Genomic DNA, 12,834 nt, shown 5'->3' with positions numbered 1-12,834 from the left:
CGCTTTTGCAATCAAAGGATAGAGTCTTAGATGCATTCATAAACTTTCAAACATATGTTTCTAACCATTACAATGCAAAGATTAAAATCTTAAGATCAGATAATGGAGGGGAATATACAAGCAATGCATTCAAAGCTCATCTAGCAAAACATGGTGTGATACAACAAACAAGTTGTCCATACACTCCACAACAAAATGGAGTGGCCGAAAGGAAGAATAGACACCTCATGGAGGTCACCAGGAGCATGATGTTTCATACAAGTGTTCCAAAGAAGTATTGGGGAGATGCTGTCCTAACAGCATGCTATTTGATCAACCGGATTCCTACAAGAGTTCTCCAAGACCAATCACCATTTGAGGTACTGAACAAACACAAACCATCTATTGATCATATGCGTGTGTTTGGGTGTATTTGTTTTGTCTTGAGACCAGGAGAACTAAGGAACAAGCTAGAGGCTAAAAGTACAAAAGCAATGTTCATCGGCTATTCACCTAACCAGAAGGGTTATAAGTGCTATAAACCAGAGACTAGGAGAGTCCTGGTATCAAGAGACGTCAAGTTTGTAGAAACAAGAGGATACTACAACAACAAGGACTGGAATGAGCTAGAAAATCTGTCTCAATCCGCATCAGATAGAGCTGAGAACCTCCGGAGGGTTATGCAGAGACTTGGAGTCAGTGTTCCTGTGAGAAGACCAGATCCCACCTCGGAGTCACCACGGCATGACCAGGAAGACAATGGACCTCCACATTTAACAGAAACAACCACTGATGAAGTTGTGGTACAAGAAGTTACTCCTTCTGATCCTGCGGGGGGAAGTGAGGAAGAGTCAGTACCAGAAGGTGGTGTTCATGATCAAGAGGAGCAACCGTATGAAGAAGAGACACTGATGGACCAAAGTCAAGAAGAAGGAGGTCAGAATGAAGATATACAGCCAGTTCTAAGACGAAGCACTAGGAGTAAGAAACCGGCATCAAACTGGAGCAACACTAGAGTCTACTTCAATGCAACGGCAGTAGCTCATCCAACCAGTGCTGTGTGCTCTCTAGCATGTTATCCAGAGGATCACCAAGCGCTTATCATCTCCTTGGATCAAGAGTGGATACGAAGAACATATGCAGAGGCTATGGAGGATGATGAGTGGAGAGAATCAGTAACTGATGAGATGGGAGCCATGGAAAGGAACAACACCTTCTATGAGACTGAACTCCCAAAGGGAAAGAAAGCTGTAACCAGTAGACTTATCCATACCATCAAGTACCTGGCGAATATGATTTTAGAGAATAAGAATGGTATTGAGAGAATAGAGGAGAAATAGAGAGAATCCGAGTGAAGAGACAGATTGTTTGTAAAGAGATAAAGAGATTATGTAACCATTGTTGCAAAGCTTAAGAGAAAATGTGTCTCTAATTTCATAAACTCAAAATGTCGACAATACAAGAGTATATAAAGAGGAGAAGAGTAAAGACTAGGGCTTTCAGAACACTATTCAAAGCATGTGGAGTCAAGGCAATACTTGGCTAAGATTGCACACATGCTTTGGTCAAAAGGTGAGAGTGGCGCGCCTTGCTTTACAGGCTGTCTCGGTCTGGCTGAGCTTAAGGATAAGAAACCTTATCCTCCAACGGTCAGTAACAGTATGCGCTCTTCCCTTAAGCTCTCCATCCCTCCTTACTTCACTTATGGTCGACCTTGTACCTTCCTTGAGTTGCAAGTCTCCAAATAGTGTATAGTAACTCTTGTAATAGTAAATAGTAGTCATGTTACTATTTACTATTACACCACTTCTCCCAAATGATCCCTTAGCTTCATAAACCCACCTTGAACTCTTTCTCACCATTTATACACTTCAGTTTAACAGCGAATGGAAAGCCAGAGAGGAAGAAGACAAGATTGGTAGCTAGAGGATACACACAAGTGTATGGTGAAGACTATCTAGACACGTTTGCTCCTGTGGCCAAGCTCCATACCATCAGAGTCCTACTCTCATTGGCAGTAAACTTAGAGTGGGATCTATGGCAAATGGATGTAAAGAACGCCTTCCTACAAGGAGAACTAGAAGATGAAGTGTACATGAGGCCTCCTCCGGGTATGGAAGGGATGGTGAAGCCAGGAAACGTGTTGAGACTCAGAAAAGCAATATATGGGTTAAAACAATCACCAAGAGCTTGGTACCACAAGCTAAGCACTACACTGAATGGGAGAGGGTTTGTGAAGTCTCAAGCCGATCACACACTATTCACACTCACCAGCAAGCAAGGGATAGTTGCAATTCTGGTATATGTGGATGATATCATCATCACTGGTAGTGATAAGGAGGGGATTATCTCAACCAAGACCTTCCTTAAGGCTACATTTGACATCAAGGACCTAGGAGAGCTAAGATACTTCCTCGGCATTGAGATATGTAGATCAAAGGAGGGATTATTTCTGTCTCAAAGAAAGTATACCTTGGATATCTTAAAGGAGGCAGGCGATCTTGGAGGAAGACAAGCCAAGACACCACTTGAGGAGGGCTACAAAGTACTACGAGAGGGGGAGTATGAAAATACTCCATTCCAAGATGTCAAGAAGTATAGGAGGATGGTTGGAAAACTGATTTACCTAACCATCACTCGTCCAGACTTGTGCTTTGCGGTTAACCAAGTAAGCCAGCAGATGCAAAGCCCAAAGATTCATCACTGGCACATGGTAGAGAGGATCTTAAGATACTTAAGAGAAGCTCCGGGACAGGGTGTGTGGATGGCTTGCAACAAAAGCACTGAGGTTGTTGGATACTGTGATGCTGATTGGGCTGGAGATAGAGTTGATAGGAGATCAACTACTGGCTATTGCACATTCATAGGAGGAAATCTAGTTACATGGAAGAGCAAGAAGCAAAAGGTGGTATCATGCTCAAGTGCTGAAGCTGAGTATAGAGCCATGAGGAGACTAACGAGTGAGCTCATATGGATCAAGGGTCTGCTCAAGGATTTTGGTATTGAGATCACCACACCCATGACAATGCATTGTGACAACCAAGCTGCCATACACATTGCCTCAAACTCAGTGTTCCATGAAAGGACCAAACACATAGAGGTGGATTGTCACAAAGTAAGGCAAGCCGTGGAGCAACAAGTGATTCTTCCATGCTTTACAAGAAGTGAGGATCAACTTGCTGACATCTTCACAAAGTGATGCACCCATGGTTGAGCTAGAAGAGAGTGATGGAGCTGAGGAGAGTGTCGGAGCTGAACTGGAGCTAAGTAGGAGTGACACTGAACCAGGAGCTGATCAGGAGCTAAGTGAGAGTGACATAGAAGATGAAGTAGAAACAGCTCGGTCCAAAGAAGAGAAGCCCATATCCGATCAAACTCAAGACCCATTCTACTTATCTCAAGGGCCAATCACAAGATCTCAAACCAGAAGATTGAAGAATTCGATTGCAGCCTTGGTTTACTCCAAACCAAACCAAATCGATGATCAAGACCAAGTCAAGCTCTTTAATCATTCAGTCTTTGGTCTTGCCTAGTTTTCCTTTCTTTCTCGTGAACTACAAGTTTTAGTCTTTGCTTTGTTTTCCCATGTTGTTTTCCTTTTCTACAAATACTTGGTTTCGATTTCAATAAGATTATTCACCTTTTTTGTAATACCCCGATTTTCCAAAATATATAATAATAATAAATAATAATAAATAAAGAAATAATCATGAGATCTCCATTTATTACTCCACATAAATAATCTCAAATCTCCATAAATCCAATAAATAATATTAAATTCAAATAGTATAATAAAATAAATCCTGAAAATATCGATAAAAGCATAAAACCGAAGTCTAAAAATAAGAAATAAAACTCCCAAAGCACCAATCCAAAAGCAATCACTCCTGCTGATCAGCCTCACCTGAAAGGGGAAAGAGAGGAGGAATGAGCAACAGGGGAGTCACTCAGTGAGGCATGGGATACTAATCCGCAAACCACTGACTTGAGTACATAGAACTCCCGCTATGGAAGTCTAGCTCTAACATGAACACACACGATGCCTAAAGCATCACACAAACACAAACAATGCGATGATAGCACACAGCTAATCCATACACCCTGCATTTCCTCATAAGGATATAATACATACTCTGCGTCGCTAGTACAGTATGTCTCTGCACCCCCGCACACCATAATCTGCGTAGATATGCAAACGTCTCTGCACCCCGCCCACACACAAATCTGCGTCGCTAGCTCAGACGTCTCTGGGCCCCCGCACACCATATCTGCGTCGCTAGCTCAGGCATGCCCGAACCCCCGCACACCACATCTGGTCGATAGCTCAGACATCTCTGAACCCGCACAACACATAGTCCCTACTATATAACTATGTACTTACATATATATATATATCTCAACATTTATCATCAAACATCCAAACAATAGTTGAATCCTCTAGACCCCTAATTCCGGTTTACAAAGAATAAACTATCTATCAATCACGACTCAAACAGACTCAATTCATGTTTCGAAATCTAAACTACGATAGAAGAATTCTATACTGGTACGGAGTTTACGGGATAGATCCTCACCTTTGCCACGAGTTCTGAAGATAACCTGAGAAAACACATAATGAACCTTGACGACTCTGAAACAGCAACTCTGGAACTCTCTGAAAATAAATGGATATGATAATTCTGGCAGAACTGAACCCTAGAGAAAACAGATGGATATCTCAAGAACTGACCGTTAACTTTTCAATCCGTCCGGTCATAATGTAGTCCTATATGTCCTCTGTCCATAGACACCGAGTTCACTCCGATCGTACACCATTTGATTAACCAAATTAGCTTTACCTCCAGGCTGGTCGCAAACGAAGACTGCAGTAATACTTCTCACGAAAACAAACACAACTTTCAGAAAATAACTCGAAATGACAATCTGCTTCTTGGAGACGATAGATAGAAGAGTGAACTACTTACTGACAAATTTCCAGATTGAATGCTTTCATTTAGATCGGCCGTTTGGCCTTTACGCTGACACTGGTCGGAACTGTATCTGCATCACTAAAGCTTCAGCTTATCCTTGGCCAAGAAGCAACGTCGATAACTTTCCAACCGTGCCTTGGTTTTACGATCGGGAAGATGATATGGAAAGCTGACAACGAGATCTTTCTGATGATATCTCGCTCGTTTGCTGGTTCCTTCTAGATCAACGGGAAAACACCGATGAAGTTGACTATCGGCGGATCCGATCTACAACGAGTAGCCCCAAAGAAATGTCCATAACTATTAGATGAAAAATCCAAATGATGATCCGCTTTCTGATAAACATAGATCTATGAGTGTAGAACATAACCTCAAAAGTTGGATTCGAAATACTCAGTTTTGATCGATCGTTCTTCTACTCTTCCAAAACGTGTCTGATGAGCTTTAATATCTCTTCTCAAATGGTGCGATGGCTCCTCTTTCATGGTGGCTGGAGATGGAGAAGAAGATGGCTTAGAAAAGGCTGAATCTCCACTGACGGCACATAGCTTTAGGTTTTTATGAGACTTATAATTAACAATTTAATATATAAGCAATTGGTTTATTGTCTCGGTCCAAATTTTAAATCAAACCGAATACCAATTTCGGTTTAAAGAATTCGGGTCGTTACAATTCTTCCCCACTAATAAAGAATTCGTCCTCGAATTCAAATCATGAGTCGGCTGTCCAATACCATCCGAAAGAAGCTCTGAACATTCAATCCTTATTTGAGTCTCGGTCTCCCAGATCTCCTCCAAGATCTTGTTCCTCTCACAACAAACTTTGACCAACATGGTCATCATCCCCTGAACAGCTTTCACTTGACGCTCAACAATCTCAACTGGCAGACAAAGTGCAGACAATTTTTTACCAAGATCCCTTGGCGGCTGAGGCAATATGAGCTCTGGCTCTCTCACAACTTTCCTCAAAACAGACATGTGGAACACATCATGAAAATCTGACAACTCATCTGATAACTTCAGTTTGTATGCAACTGCTCCAATCCGTTCCAAAATCGGGTACGGTCCCATATATCTCGGTTTAAGCTTCTTTAACTTTCGAGTCTTAGATCCTCCCTGAAATGTCCTCATTTTCAGGTATACCAAGTCTCCCACCTGAAACTCCAAATCCTTACGGCGCTTATCAGCATAACTCTTCTGACGATCATGGGCTTCCCTAAGCCGAGTCTTGAGCATCTCAACTTGCTCTACCGTCTCTTGAACCATTACTGGTTCTAAGTCTCGTCTCTCCCCCACTTATGTCCAACAAAGTGGTGTACGACAAGGCCTACGATAAAGTGCCTCATCTGGTGCCATCTCATACTCGAATGATAGGTGTTGTTGTAGGAAACTATGCTAGATGTAGATACTTCCCCCAGTTTCCTTTCCGATATAAAACGCAAGCTCTGAGCATATCCTCCAATATCTGAATAGTCCTCCCTGACTGCAATATGTCTGTGGGTGGTAGGTTGTCCTCATGTGGACCTTTGTCCCAAACGCCTTCTGAAAGGCTCTCCAAGAAGCATATGTGAATTAGTATCCCAATCTGATACAATGCTAACAAGAACTTCATGCAACCTCACAATCTCTTTGATGCAAATTTGTGCCAACTGATCAGCTCCATTTGTTTTTTTTAATCACTAGGATATGGGTAAACTTGATGAGTCTTTCCATGATCACCCATATATCATTCTTCCCACCTGAGGTGGTCGGTCTTCCAGTAACAAAATCCATAGTCACCAAGTACCATTTTCACTATGGTAATGGCAGATCCTGCAATAACCCGCTAAACACCAGATTCTCAATCTTAACATTAGACATGACTGACACTGCGATACAAATGTAGCAACATTGTTCTTCATACCAGGCCAATAAAAATATAACTTCTTATCTCTATAACTCTTAGATGTCGGCCACGCTAAAATCGTAGTGATATTTTCCAAATCTTGAGCAACTCGTGCTTACAGAACCACATAACCCAAAATCCAATTTTTTTTTCCTTCTCCTTCCAAAAGAAAAACTTACCAAGCTAGCAACTAATTGATGCTCTCGAGCTTAACCAACACAATATGTAAATGCTCCGCATGCCCCTCTCTGCTCTAAGAATAAATCATGATATCGTCGATGAATGCAATCGTGCACTTATCCAAGTGCTGACGAAAGACATCGTTCGTAAGTTTCTCGAATGCTACCGGTGCATTTCGAAAACCTAATCAGCATCACCACAAGCTCATAATGTCCATAACATATATAAAATCCCGTCCTATATATGTACATGCTCCCAATGGTGAAGTACTCGACCTGATGAAAACCTTATCCGAGAGTTCATCCGGCTGCTTTTTCAACTCAGTTATCTCTGCTGGTATTAAACGGTACTGCACTTGTGAAACCGGTTCTGTCCTTATTCCAACTCAATCATACGAGCGTCTACTCTGAGTGGTGGTTCTTCAAAAAGCCTCAAATACATCCTCATACTTTGCAACCACTGAAATGTCCTGCAACTCATGATGTCCAGCATCATTATCCATCAAAATAGTCGCCATAAATCCCTCTACTCCTCTCTCCAATAGATCCTCAACGTGTAACATGGAAATGAATTAAATCCCTCTGTAAGCCTGAATACACTGGAATGTGATCTTCCGATCTCCTCTAGGGATATGAACTCTTGCTCTGAGGCAATCTAGTACCACTCGATGGCGTGACAGCCAATCAATCCCAACTATAACATCATAGAAATCCAGCTCCATCTCTCCCAAGTCTCCGATGAAAACAACCCCTCCAAGTAGAACTGATACATCTCGATGAACGCCAGTGGTCCCTAATCTATGTGTTCCGGTTGTCTGAATCTTAATAGCTTAAACACAATCTGAAACGGTCAACACCGCCAAAATCTGGCAACCAAAACAAGCATAACTCCAGTATATGCAAAACGCAAGATGCCGCACCCCCAATCCAAAAGCGATCCCCACGAGTTTACAAACTGATCATACCTCCAAAATAGTCAATTTACTCATACACGAGAATAACACATGCCAACCAATGGCCGTTTGGCCTTTACGCTGACACTGGTCTAAAATAATATAATAAATAATAATCTCATAAAAGTCTCCATTTATTACTTCTCAAAAGTCAAACTCAACACCATAATCCAATAATAGCATAAATAAAATAAATCCTGAAAATATCGATAAAAGCATAAAACCGAAGTCTAAAAATAAGAAATAAAACTCCCAAAGCACCAATCCAAAAGCAATCACTCCTGCTGATCAGCCTCACCTGAAAGGGGAAAGAAAGGAGGAATGAGCAACAGGGGAGTCACTCAGTGAGGCATGGGATACTAATCCGCAAACCACTGACTTGAGTACATAGAACTCCCGCTATGGAAGTCTAGCTCTAACATGAACACACACGATGCCTAAAGCATCACACAAACACAAACAATGCGATGATAGCACACAGCTAATCCATACACCCCGCATTTCCTCATAAGGATATAATACATACTCTGCGTCGCTAGTACAGTATGTCTCTGCACCCCCGCACACCATAATCTGCGTAGATATGCAAACGTCTCTGCACCCCGCCCACACACAAATCTGCGTCGCTAGCTCAGACGTCTCTGGGCCCCCGCACACCATATCTGCGTCGCTAGCTCAGGCATCCCCGAACCCCCGCACACCACATCTGGTCGATAGCTCAGACATCTCTGAACCCGCACAACACATAGTCCCTACTATATAACTATGTACTTACATATATATATATATCTCAACATTTATCATCAAACATTCAAACAATAGTTGAATCCTCTAGACCCCTAATTCCGGTTTACAAAGAATAAACTATCTATCAATCACGACTCAAACAGACTCAATTCATGTTTCGAAATCTAAACTACGATAGAAGAATTCTATACTGGTACGGAGTTTACGGGATAGATCCTCACCTTTGCCACGAGTTCTGAAGATAACCTGAGAAAACACATAATGAACCTTGACGACTCTGAAACAGCAACTCTGGAACTCTCTGAAAATAAATGGATATGATAATTCTGGCAGAACTGAACCCTAGAGAAAACAGATGGATATCTCAAGAACTGACCGTTAACTTTTCAATCCGTCCGGTCATAATGTAGTCCTATATGTCCTCTGTCCATAGACACCGAGTTCACTCCGATCGGACACCATTTGATTAACCAAATTAGCTTTACCTCCAGGCTGGTCGCAAACGAAGACTGCAGTAATACTTCTCACGAAAACAAACACAACTTTCAGAAAATAACTCGAAATGACAATCCGCTTCTTGGAGACGATAGATAGAAGAGTGAACTACTTACTGACAAATTTCCAGATTGAAAGCTTTCATTTAGATCGGCCGTTTGGCCTTTACGCTGACACTGGTCGGAACTGTATCTGCATCACTAAAGCTTCAGCTTATCCTTGGCCAAGAAGCAACGTCGATAACTTTCCAACCGTGCCTTGGTTTTACGATCGGGAAGATGATATGGAAAGCTGACAACGAGATCTTTCTGATGATATCTCGCTCGTTTGCTGGTTCCTTCTAGATCAACGGGAAAACACCGATGAAGTTGACTATCGGCGGATCCGATCTACAACGAGTAGCCCCAAAGAAATGTCCATAACTATTAGATGAAAAATCCAAATGATGATCCGCTTTCTGATAAACATAGATCTATGAGTGTAGAACATAACCTCAAAAGTTGGATTCGAAATACTCAGTTTTGATCGATCGTTCTTCTACTCTTCCAAAACGTGTCTGATGAGCTTTAATATCTCTTCTCAAATGGTGCGATGGCTCCTCTTTCATGGTGGCTGGAGATGGAGAAGAAGATGGGTTAGAAAAGGCTGAATCTCCACTGACGGCACATAGCTTTAGGTTTTTATGAGACTTATAATTAACAATTTAATATATAAGCAATTGGTTTATTGTCTCGGTCCAAATTTTAAATCAAACCGAATACCAATTTCGGTTTAAAGAATTCGGGTCGTTACATTTTTGATTAAAATCTCTCTTATCATTGTGAATCCTTTGTTCATCTTTGAACATCGAACTGCTGAGGAGTTCATTCTCCAATTGCAACTTGGCTTTGATCCTTACTTGAGTTCATTCTCTTGATCAAAGTCTCTCTTTTATCCATCAATCATCCATCCGCAAGTTCCCATCCACAAAACCATCTATCGTCACCCTTTACCATTCCGCAAATCACCCATCAAACCATCAAACCATTGATCCAACCTTCAAAGATCAGGGAAAGTGAACCTTATCATAACCAGGGTTCTATCAGGTGGTATCAGAGCAGATTGAAGGCTCGTTGTAACATCCCTATCCCGGGCCTAATTTTGTTTTAAGGAGAACGGGCTTCTCTACGGCCCATTTGACAAAAACCTAGGATTTCTCCTCCCTTTCTTATAAATAGCCAGCCTCCTCCTCCACTTTGTCTCATCACAAAGCTTGAAGCGAAGCTCTGCAGAGATTTCCCGGAGACTGGAAACCCTAGCCGTCAAGCTCTCTTCCCTGCGCCGCCGTCTTTTCTCTTTTCTCTTCTCTCTTCTCTCCTCTCTTCCGTGCGTCTCTCTCTTCTTCTTCTCTCTCTCTCCTCGGCGTCCGATCTCTCTTTCTCTCTTGTCGGCGGCGTGTTGGTGGTGGCCGTGGTGGTGATCGCCGGTGGTGGTGGTGGTGGTGGTTGAGTAGCCGATCAGTGGAGTGGTTCAGATCTCATCTTCTCTCGTTTCTTCAGTTCAGATCTAAGTTCAGGTGAGGTGTCTTGAACCCATCTTGCTCCCTTGATCTTTACATTGCTTATGTTGGATCTAGGATTGATTAGATCTTGTGTGAAAGTTAGGGTGTTAGTTCATGATGAAAACTAGGATGCTAGATGAGTGATCATGTTGCATAAGAGCGCTCACACTGTTAAATGGGACTTAATGGACTGCCTTGTGTTGATGTGGTTATTATTGATGTGGATGTTTATGTGATCGATCTTGTGTCCCATGTCTTGATGTGTGATTGAAAGCTAGGTTGATAGAAAGAAGTGAATGTCTTAGTGATTGATGCATGTGAAGTATATCACAAGTGGTATCTAAGATGATAGAGTTATAAGTGATAAGTGATTGAGATATGAATGATTGAGATGTCTTTTGGTATCAATGCCATGTGAAGTAAAGAGTATGAGAAAGAATCCAAGTGTTAAGAGTATGAGAAGTGTTATGTGTGATCTTGATTATGAGTCTAAGTGTTAAGTATGAGAAAGTGAAAGTGAAAGTATGAGTATGAGTATGAGTATGAGTATGAGTAAGAGAATGTGGATGAGAATGTGAAATGAGAAAGAGATGGATAAGTAAATGAGTCAATGAACTTGCTTGTAGTCTTGTTTGGACCACCGAGAACGGGTGGGCGTCTAGAGTCTAGGATGTGATGTGACCCGTGGGACAGTAGCCTAACACGAGGTACCCACGGGAAGTAATGTGGATGCCTACCGCGAGATGCGGGATATAAGAAGATGTGGCGCCTAGGATCGAGTCGAGTCAATGCCGAGTCGCGGCATAATTATGGCTATTACGACCGGGTGGCGGACAGTGCCAATGGGCCAACGAGCTGCAACTCGGATAGTCATTTAGGAAGCTGAGGGGGGGACGGTTTACCCGAGAGAAGGGCGCCCCTTTCAGGATAGGCTGGAACGGGTAGAGGGACCGTAAACGGCTATAGGTCCATACGTCTAGGTTGCTTGGTGTCGAGTCAGCTTATTTGTTGAAGTCTAGTCCCTTGAGTGAAGTGTACTTGAGAATGTGCTCTTTGAGTTGATTGGTTATTAGGTTGTAGAAATGGTGTTGTTATGAATTATCTTTTGTTGCATAGTTTGATTGTTGTGATTGGTCAGTCCTAGCTCCCGCATAGAGTAATGTAGAGTGTCTTGCGGGCAAGCTGGACTAGAGCCACTTCACTGAGTAATTCAATTGCTCACCCCTCCCATTCCCATTTTTCCCTGCGCAGGACTGTAAGTAGAAGTAAATGGATACGGGTGGATCGGAATTTCAAAGAAAGCAATGCGTCCGTCGACTCTTGGGACCAGTAACGGACACGGCGGGTTGCCTTAAAGGGTATACGCGTGTCCATAACTCCCTCTCGATAACTCCGGTCGGACGCCGGGGGACAGGGATGTTACAATTGGTATCAGAGCGGGGGTTAAGATCCCTTAGTGTTATTCTAAGGGGTCGGCATTTCCAAAGTTTTCGAAACCTTGTTTTAAAAAGAAAAAGGAGTTTGTGAAAGTTTGATACTTTAGAAAGTTGTGAGATGTTTTCAAAAACCACCCACTATATCCATGCTTCTATTATGGTTCTGATCGTTTTCTTTTACTGCAGGATGTTTCCGCTTGATCACTACGAGTGGAGGATGCCGCGGTTGAGCTACGGGCCGTTGGGCACTCGGGAGCATGCCCGGAAGCGGTACCGTGACGCGGAGGGTAACTGGGTGCTGCCTACGTTTCCCGACCCAGAGGAGCAGTTCAGAGAGTTTCCATTCGGGTACCCTCACGAGCAGACGGTGGGACGCATAGTGACGATGCCACACTTTCTGAAGGTGGCTATGGAGGAGCGTGAACTCCAGGGTTGTGCTACGTTCCAACTCGCCCTCGATGAGGACTTTCCGAGGAAGCGGGGGGCCGGCCCAGCAAGGCATCAGGGGTAGCCCGAGAGCCTCCGAGGTCCATCGCGGGGAAATGCCGGTGCAAGACACTGTTCCAGAATAAGCAGGAGAATCGATCTGTTGCTGGCTACACTGAGGACTTCATCAACCAAGCCAAGTTGTGTAAACCAAAGAGCGCAGAA

The 12,834-nt window shown here is 42.9% G+C and overlaps 1 long non-coding RNA gene across 1 annotated transcript; it reads right to left on the bottom strand.

The window, feature by feature from the left end:
- Positions 1–4,985: 4,985 nt before the first annotated feature.
- On the bottom strand, positions 4,986–9,872 carry LOC130501413 (uncharacterized). Its single transcript, XR_008939657.1, has 4 exons — positions 9,324–9,872; positions 9,089–9,232; positions 8,934–9,013; positions 4,986–5,439 (listed from the first exon to the last, which is right to left on the bottom strand). It is a non-coding gene; the product is annotated as an uncharacterized LOC130501413 (long non-coding RNA).
- Positions 9,873–12,834: the final 2,962 nt, after the last annotated feature.

This window comes from Raphanus sativus, unplaced genomic scaffold (assembly GCF_000801105.2).
Source record: "Raphanus sativus cultivar WK10039 unplaced genomic scaffold, ASM80110v3 Scaffold0188, whole genome shotgun sequence".
NCBI lineage: Eukaryota > Viridiplantae > Streptophyta > Magnoliopsida > Brassicales > Brassicaceae > Raphanus > Raphanus sativus.
This window is presented reverse-complemented; position numbering and strand designations above follow the sequence as displayed.